A 9,004-nucleotide genomic window follows, 5' to 3' on the forward strand; every position below is an offset into this window, starting at 1 on the left:
CTAGCTGTTGGTCATGTGTGTACTTGCAAAGTGGGTGACAAAAAGAAAGCTCTACATTCATACCCAGACCCTGCTTCCCACTCTCAAATGTTTCAAGAATTTGGAGGTCAGGATATTTTTTTCCCCAGCAGCCTGGAAGCAATGTGACTAATCTGAGTAATGGAGTGAGGTGGACCCGGGTCCCAGTTGAATTTTGTAAGGTCGTAAAAACTTTCAGGATTTTGAGATTTATCTTCAAAAACTGTCAGAGGAAACTTACTCTGGCTTAGTTTTGGCTTGGATTTTAAATAAGTGGCGCATTGCCTTCTCTCGGCTAATTCATGATGCTGTTCAAACGTAACTTCAAGATGCAAAGAAAACGATGTACGGGGAGCCGCGCTGCGCTCCACCTGGTGACGGGCCCTGAAGACATGCTGTGCGCGCTGCTCTGGACAGGCGTCTGCTGCTCAGGTCTTACTTCAAAAGCTATGCTCCTGCAAGCACGTATCCCCAGCCCCGGCGGGACAGAACCACCGCCATCCCCGGGGGCTGGCCGCCCGCTCTTCCCCTGGTCCCCGCACGCAGGGCCGCGTGGGCTCGGCAGGGGGCGCCGTTGCCCCTCCAGCGGCCCGGCCCGCAGCCCTGAGGCCTCCTGCTGATGCTCCAGCTCTCACCTGGTTCGGTGTAAACTTGCTTGGCTTCACTTAAATCCGTTCTTTCAGTCATACACACAAACGCCCCGTGTGGGCCGTAGCACACGCTCAGCACCATACCACGAGGGCAAAACCAGCATTTTCCCAGCAAGGTCAAGTCCTGCCCTTGTTCAAGTCCTGTGCTTCCGAGTTTATTGGGAGGATCACGTGTTCAATGCTTCCCATTAAAGGAACACAACAGCTGGTGCCCTTTGGGGTCAGCATTCATGAAATATCGAGCAAACAGCTTATTCACCGAAGCTCAGGTGCCCATTCATAGGACCCTGCATTCTATGCATTTTCTGTTACAGGACCAAAGGGAATGACTTTTATTAGGGGGATCTACGGATCAGGCTCCTGGTACATTGCCATTTTTAAAAAGTCATTTTCTGTGTCTCTGCAGGGACAGTGAATTCCAGAATGTGCCACCAGTTCTCTGGCGTCTCCAGCTCTCACGTTCCGCCTACATTGCATGAATCTAGAAAGTGCTTTTCATTTCTGCGAGGTGAAAATAATGGTCTTCTCAGGCAATGGAATATTATTAGTCAGCACTAAAAAGAAATGGGCTGTCAGGCCGTGAAGGACGTGGGGGAGCCTTAAATGCACACCACTGAGTGACAGCAGCCAGGGTGAAGGGGCCACATGCTGTGTGACGCCAGCTCTGTGACTTCCTGGAAAAGGCCCAACTATGGGGACAGTAAGTCAGGAGTCGGCAGGGGCCCAGGGGGGCCCAGAGGGTGTCGGGGCAGTGAGCCTGCTCTGTGTGACACTGATGGGGGACACACGTCATCACATCTGTCTGAACCCCTAGGATGTGCACTGCCAGACTGATGCTGATGTAGGTGGTGGGCTCTGGGTATTAACAGTGTGTTCATTGACTGTAACAAGTATACCCTCTGGTGGGGATGTGGATAATGGGGAAGCTGTGTATGTGCAGAAGTCAAAGGTTATATGTGAAATCCCTCAACCATCCCCTCAATTTTGCTGTGAATCTAAAACTGCTCTTCAAAAAAGGCCTATTTTTTAAAACATTTCTTCATTAAGCTCTCTTCTCAGCCATGGACCAAAACCTCTTCTTACCTGTCAAAATATTTAGTCAAGCACCTGCATTCCCCAGGCCCTGGAGACCCAGTGTTGGAAACATGGGGGCCCAGCTCTTGAGGACTAGCGTCAGGGGCAGCAAGTCAGACAAGAGCCCTTCTCTGCAGGCTTCAGGTGGGCCTATCTGTGAAGCCATTGCAGGTGTTTTGCAGATGTTAGACTGAACCAGTGACGTTGTTTGAAGAGCACAGATTAAGAACAATGTCAGTGAACATTATTTTTCCCAGTGGTAGGCATGGGGGAGGTGAGTAAGCCAGGATCTCGTCTTCCTGGCCACATGCAAAGGCGTATGTTTGAAATCCCTCAACACTGGCAGCAGCCTTGGGCAGCCCCGCGCTCTCCATGAGGACGTGCCTCAGTGTGGGCCAGGATGACACCGCACCTCCTTCTGCGTCTGGCAGGTGTGTTCAGACTTTCCTAAGGCAAATGTAAAACTCCTACGGTCTGTTTGGGCCAAAGGTGAATACCTCACAGAGAACTTTCTTTAGGGAGAAAAAGTGTTACAGTTTCTTTTCTGGTTCAGAGAGTCCCTGACGTGCTTTTCCTTGTTTTTCTTCGTACTTGGGGATGGCAGAAAGGATACATGGCCTCCCCATAATCTCGGGGCGCTATCCAGTGGACCATGATATATTTACTGAGAAATTTTTAATAAATAAACCACAGCCGTGAACCCAAGTGCCCTTATAAACCAGCCAGTTCTCATGGGGAGAGTTCAGGAGTTTTTATGGAGCGATACTATGTTCTCATGAGAATTTTATTAGAAATCAGAGACTTGAAATGCATCAAGCCGGAAATTTATGAGGTTACATGGGAACCATCCTGTCATTCTGTCATTCTGGGTTAATTTACTTCCTCAGATTATGTTGATTCGCTCTGTAAATTTCAGTCATGAACACTATTTTAAATTTCTCAGCAAAATCCCAGCTAGCTAATTGATTTCTTGAACTTTTCAGTTTCTGTTTTTATCCTTAAATTAAGATAGGTTATTATTGATCGTCCACGTAAAAAGTCCTCAAATTGATGGGGACTTCATATTACTAGTCAGAAATGTGTCTGAGAAGATTTATTTCCAAATGCCAAGGAATAAACCGAGCTTAGTGGAAAACATTTTTATAACCACATGTAGTTCTTTACACCCCTAACTTTTCCACTTAACAGTTTCTTCAAATAACCTTTCTAAATTGTGTTTTGCAAAGTACCCAGTCAAAATTCCACTCACCAAAAAAAAAAGAAAAGAAAATTGTTTACCATCATGTAACCCAACTTGGAAAACAGCCCGAACCCAGAATAGATGTTTGTGCCTGTGAAGTGGAGAGGAAGTGCTGTAAACAAGGTTTTCGCCTGGGCCTGGGCCTGGTCCAGTGTCTCATTAATTGTCTGTGTTAATGGTGTGAGGGAAGAGGCCAGGCCAGCACTGGCCTCGGCTGAAGTCGAGAAAGTGAGTGGGTGACACAGGAACTAGTCTCCTAGTAACCAGCTGACCCCTTTGCCTGCTGTACTGGAGCTTGACTCCTGGGCGAGGCCCCCAAATGAGGCACTTTCTCTGAATCGCTAAATTTAATTCTTAAGTTGTAAGTGTGGTTTTCCAGCCACATACTTGTGTTGGGGGTTGGGGTTTATGAAGCTGCCACCGTGGCATGGCTGGTTTAGCCTTTTCTACCTCACATCACCCCAAATCTCCCAGGTACCCATTTTAGAAAAAAATGTTTGTAATGAAACAATGCAAGGAGGCACCCTGACTGCTGGCCTCACACCCTCTGTACCGGAGACCATCAGCTGCCCTTTCCCAACTTAGCTATTTGGTGCCCTAACGAAACCTGGTTGCGCCTCCAAGATGCAGACTGAATCGTTAACTGTTGCATCAGCTGCCCTTCCCTGAGTGCTGGCCTGTGCGCCGGCTCTGAGCTCCGTGTGTGTATGTATGTTAGCACACTTTCCACTTGAAACGACTGTGAGGCAGGCCCTGGTGTTCTCCCCACCTCCCAGACATGGAGGGGTGTGTGGCGCTGAGCCTGCTGCACCCCGGGGCTCAGGGCCTCGTGACCGAGGCAGTGGGGGGAGCAGACAGGAGACACCCCTCTCTTCCTAAGGCCAGGAATAGGATCCCTGAGAGCAAGGCGGCCGGTACTCAGATCCCAGTGCCGCCCCGAGTGAGGCCATCACAGTGTGGGGAAGATGACCCGCAGATGGCGTGTGAGCACGTGGAAAGGTGCCCCACGTCTCCAGGGAGACAAGACACGGCTGCACACCCAAGGGAGGGGCGCAGACCCAGACTGACAGCACCGGACGCTGGAGAACGTGGGGCAGCAGGGGCCCCACTCACTGTAGATGGGTACAGGGGGTGTGGCCGCCCAGAGGACAAGCCGGCCGGGCCGTTTCTCACAAAGTAAACGTGCTCCTCCTTACGACCCAGCAATCATGCTCCTCGGGACTCACCCAGAGGAGCTGAAAACTTACGTCGCCAGAGAAATCTGCACGCGGATGTTTACAGCGGCCGCATTCACAAGTGCCAAACTTGGAAGCAGCCCAGGTGCCCCTCAGTAGGTGGTGGGTAAATAAACTGGGCCCGTCCAGGCAATGGGACATTACTCAGGGATAAAAAGAGTCAGCTATCCAGCCATGAGAAGACACGGAGGAACCAAGAATGCGTATTTCTAAGCCAGCCCGTAAGGCTGCCTGCCGTGTGACTCCAACTCTGTGCTGGTCTGGAAAAGGCACAACTATGGGGACAGTGAGACCAGGGGTGGGCAGGGCTGGGGGAGAGGGTGGGGCACGGGGTGCCCAGAGAGTATCAGGGCAGTGAGGCTGCCTGCATGACACTGCAATGGGGACACACGTCACCACACGTCTGTCCAGGCCCACAGGATGTCCAACACCAGCAGGACCCTGATGTAGACGTGGGCTCTGGGTGAGAACGTGTCCACGCAGGGTGTGTGGGGTTCAGTGAGGGTGGCTGGGGGGAGCAGGGAGTACATAGGAAACTGTACTTTCTGCCCAATTTTGTTAAGAACCTAAACTCTTAAGTAAAATTCACTCAGAACAAAACAAGGGGGCCCTGAACGTAGAGAATGTTCACCCCATCAGCTCCGGGGAGGGTTCCTTTGAAACAGGGTTGTGCTGTCTGAAGAACGAAAACAAACCAAAATAACAAATCCAACTGTTGCTGTGGAGGACGCGGCCTGCTGGGAGGCTGGGAAGAGCTCGGTGCTGAGATGGAGAACAGCGGGAAGGCTTCTTGGTGGAGGAGGCCTAGCAGGGCCTGAGGTGAGTGTCTGGCTAGTGACCAGATGGGGCAGAGGTGGGGCCAGGGCCTCTCACTGGCTGCAGTCTTTGCCCTGGGATTTTGCCTCTGGATTCCCACTCCTACCCTCAGCCTCTTTTTTTCTGAGCACTGCTAACAAATTGGCTTCCTCCACTCGCAGGCCAGCTGTGCTCGGTGACGGGCCAAGGCACACACTCACGGATCACACGCCCGGGGCAGAGCAGGCCCGGGCAGCACATGGGGAGGTTTGGGTGGCCAGCACCTGCAGACGCAGCCTGTCCCGGGAGGAGGCCTGGGGCCGCGAGGCTCACACTCACTGCAGGCCTCCTACCCACTGGGGAGGAATGGCCACTGGGCTGCAGCACCCTTGGCCGGGGTGCTTCCAGAGTCACACGCAGGGGAATCTGCAGCCCTGGGAGAGGCAGCCCTGGGGTGGGGGCACAGTGGGGCCACGGGACAAGGGTACTGCCCCTGCTGAGGCAAAGCGGCCCCGAGCAGGCTCCCTGCAGCTGGCTGCCTGGCCACAGCGGGTCCCCAGGACCCCTCATAGTCCGGCCCAGAAGGCGACCCACTTTCCGCCTTCCCCTGCTTTGAACCAATCCCCCTGCTGGGGTGAGTGTGACCAGGGCTTCCAGGATGCGTTCTTTTTTCCCTGGAAAGAGTTTGACAGCATTTGACGAGGACCAAGCAAGACACACAGGGTTATCAGTCTGAGCAACCATCTGCGTCCCTCCAGGAAGGCGCTGCGTCGGCGGGTCCTTCCTCCCGGTGTGCCCTCCATCTCCCAGAGGTCAGGCTGGTGGCAGGCCTCACTGTGGCTGGCCAGAGCAGAGGCTGAGAGGGCCCGTGTCCCACAGGCCTGCCCCAGGGGCCGGTGTGGCCCGCTTGCAGCTATGGTGAAGAAACACCCACCACAGGCCCTCCTTTCCAGAAGCCGGAAACACCTGAGCACCCAGCTGCCAGGGACCCCAACACCTTGCACCCCCAGGACTTACACAGGGCCTGGAACACCCCAAGTCCTCAGTTTCTAGTCACTGAGAGTTAGACATTTTTCGAAGCCTTTGTGTCTCCAGTGAAATATAATGAGGTCTCAGTGACCCCTCCTTGGTCTCGGTGCCCTAAGCAAGGGCCGCACGTCTCCAGGGAACTTAGCCCGCGGAAGGTCCCCAGGCACCCTGCCTGGTCTGCAGGCCGCAGGCCAAGCCATGACTCACAGACGCAAAGATGGACGGCAACCAACCTTCCCCTCCTACTGGAGCAACAAGGACCATTATCCAGGCTCCTCTCGAGAACCAGCGAAGCAGAGAACTAATTGTGCCCCGAAGTCACCCTCTTGGTCCACATGGGGGTCTTTGGGCTCTTTTGGAGACACTCCACCCACCTCCCCTCAGTCCCAAGACGCTGCCTATGGCATCTGCCCCAGCACCTCCCTCTGTGCTGCAGCGCAGACCTTGGCAGGAAGAGTGCCGTCTGCATGGGCACCTTAATTTCCATGTTTTCCCAGTAAAAGGGGTTTGAATTTTCACCATCCTCTCTATCCCCTGTCCCTTCTCCTTGGGAACACCTGCCTCCCACCCTGGCACTCCAGCCCACCTGCTTCCTCTGGGAGCAGTCCCAGAGCTCCCCTAGGTGCCCCCCTGAGACCCCCAAGGTCCCCAAGTCCTCCACTAAGCACTGTGGCTTCAGCCCCTGCACGCACCTCACCAGTCCACCGCAGCTCCGCGCCGGCCTCCGTCGCCTCCCAAGGCAGCAGGGGCCTCCACGGACACAGAGGCTGTGCTTCATCCAGAAGAAATCATGGAGACACCTATTCCAATGGTCTCCTTAAAGACGAGCAGGGTTGGCGCCTGCCCAGAGCTGCAGGAGCCGAGGTGAACCCGGGTCCGAGCTGTCTCCAACCCCGGATCCCGTCCCAGGGTTCCTAGCGGCAGGCGGTTCACTTGCAAGAGCTCACCTGCGTCTCCACCTGCCTCCCCAGCTGCTCCCGCTTGGCAGATTTTCCCCACTGACCCCAGACCCCGCCCTCTGGGCTTGCCTCTCGGCTCCCCCAGGCCACCCGGGTCAGCGCCTGCAGCCCCCACTCGTCACCCACTGGACACGCAGGGAGGGTCCCCCAGGCCGTCGCCCCTTCTCTGCTACAGTTTGACACTGGGTTCCCTGAACAGTGGGGAAAAGGTTGAAGCAAAAGACATTTTTAAATAATTAAATATCTGATTGTTAGTTTGTTACACCTGAGTATTTTCATCATTTCCTTTAAACAGCACATAGCTGTCCTTCTGCGGGGCAGGTTCCTCATTGAAGTGTTTACCATCCTTCTAAAGTGTTGAGTTAAAGGGCCCCCCTGCAGAAGAGGAAACTCACGCACTAGCACCTACTTGGCAATTAGACTTAAGATTCTTGTGCTCACTTGGTTAGTGCCACCTTTTTTTTTTTAAGCAAATTCCCTCTCATGGAGGCTTATCTCTGTTTAAATGGGACACAGGTACCTACTGCAGAAGACATGGTGACCCCTGTCAGGAGACCTAGTCTGAAAAATTTGTTTCTTTCTTTCCTTTCCCACCTATCCCCAAGTCAGTTCTTGTACAAAAAAAGAAAAAAGAAAAAAAACAATTCCAGGATGTATTTACTGCAACCTAGTAATAGAAGAGATAACACTTCATGCAATCATGGATAATGAGGTCAGTTCAAAATACCGTCTTTGTTACACTTAGCAATTTTCAAGATACTGTCTCATGATTTCGCATGTCACAGAGAGATTCTACTTTTATTTGAAATTTTATATAACATCTCTAAACACAGGGTGGAAAGCAAAATGTACCACTGAGCATCAGTGACCTCCCCCAGGGGCACACACATGCGAAGCAAAGTTCCTGGCTTTGCAGTCAAACAGCCTGCTGGTGCCTGGCCCCCTCTGGCCCCTGACTCCTCCTCCAGTGAGGGGACCTGATGCTAACCCCTGCATTCCAGGGAGGTTGTCTGCAGTTTTGAGATCATGTAAGCAAAGTGCAAACTATGGTGTCTGCATACTAGACATATCAGTAACAACAACAACAAAAGACACTGAGTAGAAATGCTGTTGCAGTAAGCCCCCAGCTGAGATTTTCTTCCCCTGTCCAGAGGGCCAGCCCTTCACTCAGCTTTCCGGCCCCTGTCCCCACCACACAGCAGGCGCTCCAACTGTAGCCACACTAGCTTCCAGTCTCCCCTCCTGGGGTCAGGAAAGGCTGCCCCACGTGGGTGGGTGTGAGCACCCATCTCCCCCCTCAGCCAGGTGCCAGCCGCAGAAGGCAGCTTACACAGCTGTGCCCAGAGGTCCCACTTGTCAGCACACAGCACACGGAGAAGCCCGGCCATACATGCTGCCCGGAGCGCCTCCTAACAGGACGAGGGGCAGTTCAGTTCCCTTAACAATTGGTCTCTCTCCCTGCGGGTAGGTCGTTTACCTCAGGGCCCCATTCCACCGTGCCCCCAATTTAAAAGGCCCATGGGGCCTGGGACCTTCCCAGATATCCCTGCACATCAGCCTTTGAATTCCTCTCTCAAAACTGAACCGAGAGGGTGGGGTGTCTGCTGGAACACAGCCTGTGTTAGCTGGGACGAAGGCAGCCCTTTGGAGAATACCACCGGCTGGGAAACCTCAGGCAGGGGACGTCACGGGGCCTGCCTGGAAGTCACGGCCAGAGGGGGAGGATGTGCTCATCTGGAACCCGCAGACGAAGCAGGCGCCTTGTGGCGTTAGTGGGGCTGGGAGGTTTTCCTGGTCCCCTCCAGGCCCCCCATGTGTATCCTGCCGGGTGGCTGCTGGGCAAAGCTGGTGGTGCAGCCCCGTGTGGCTGCCCTCGCGGGACTGTGTCTTGGGAGTTCTGTCAACCCGTCTGGCCTGGAACATGGAAAATTGGAATAAGTAGCTGCATCGCGTGGCACCTGTCTGTGCCTGGGCTGGTGGACAGTCGCAACCTCGCACTACCAA

The sequence above is a fragment of the Manis javanica genome, chromosome 12 (assembly GCF_040802235.1).
Source record: "Manis javanica isolate MJ-LG chromosome 12, MJ_LKY, whole genome shotgun sequence".
Classification (NCBI taxonomy): domain Eukaryota; kingdom Metazoa; phylum Chordata; class Mammalia; order Pholidota; family Manidae; genus Manis; species Manis javanica.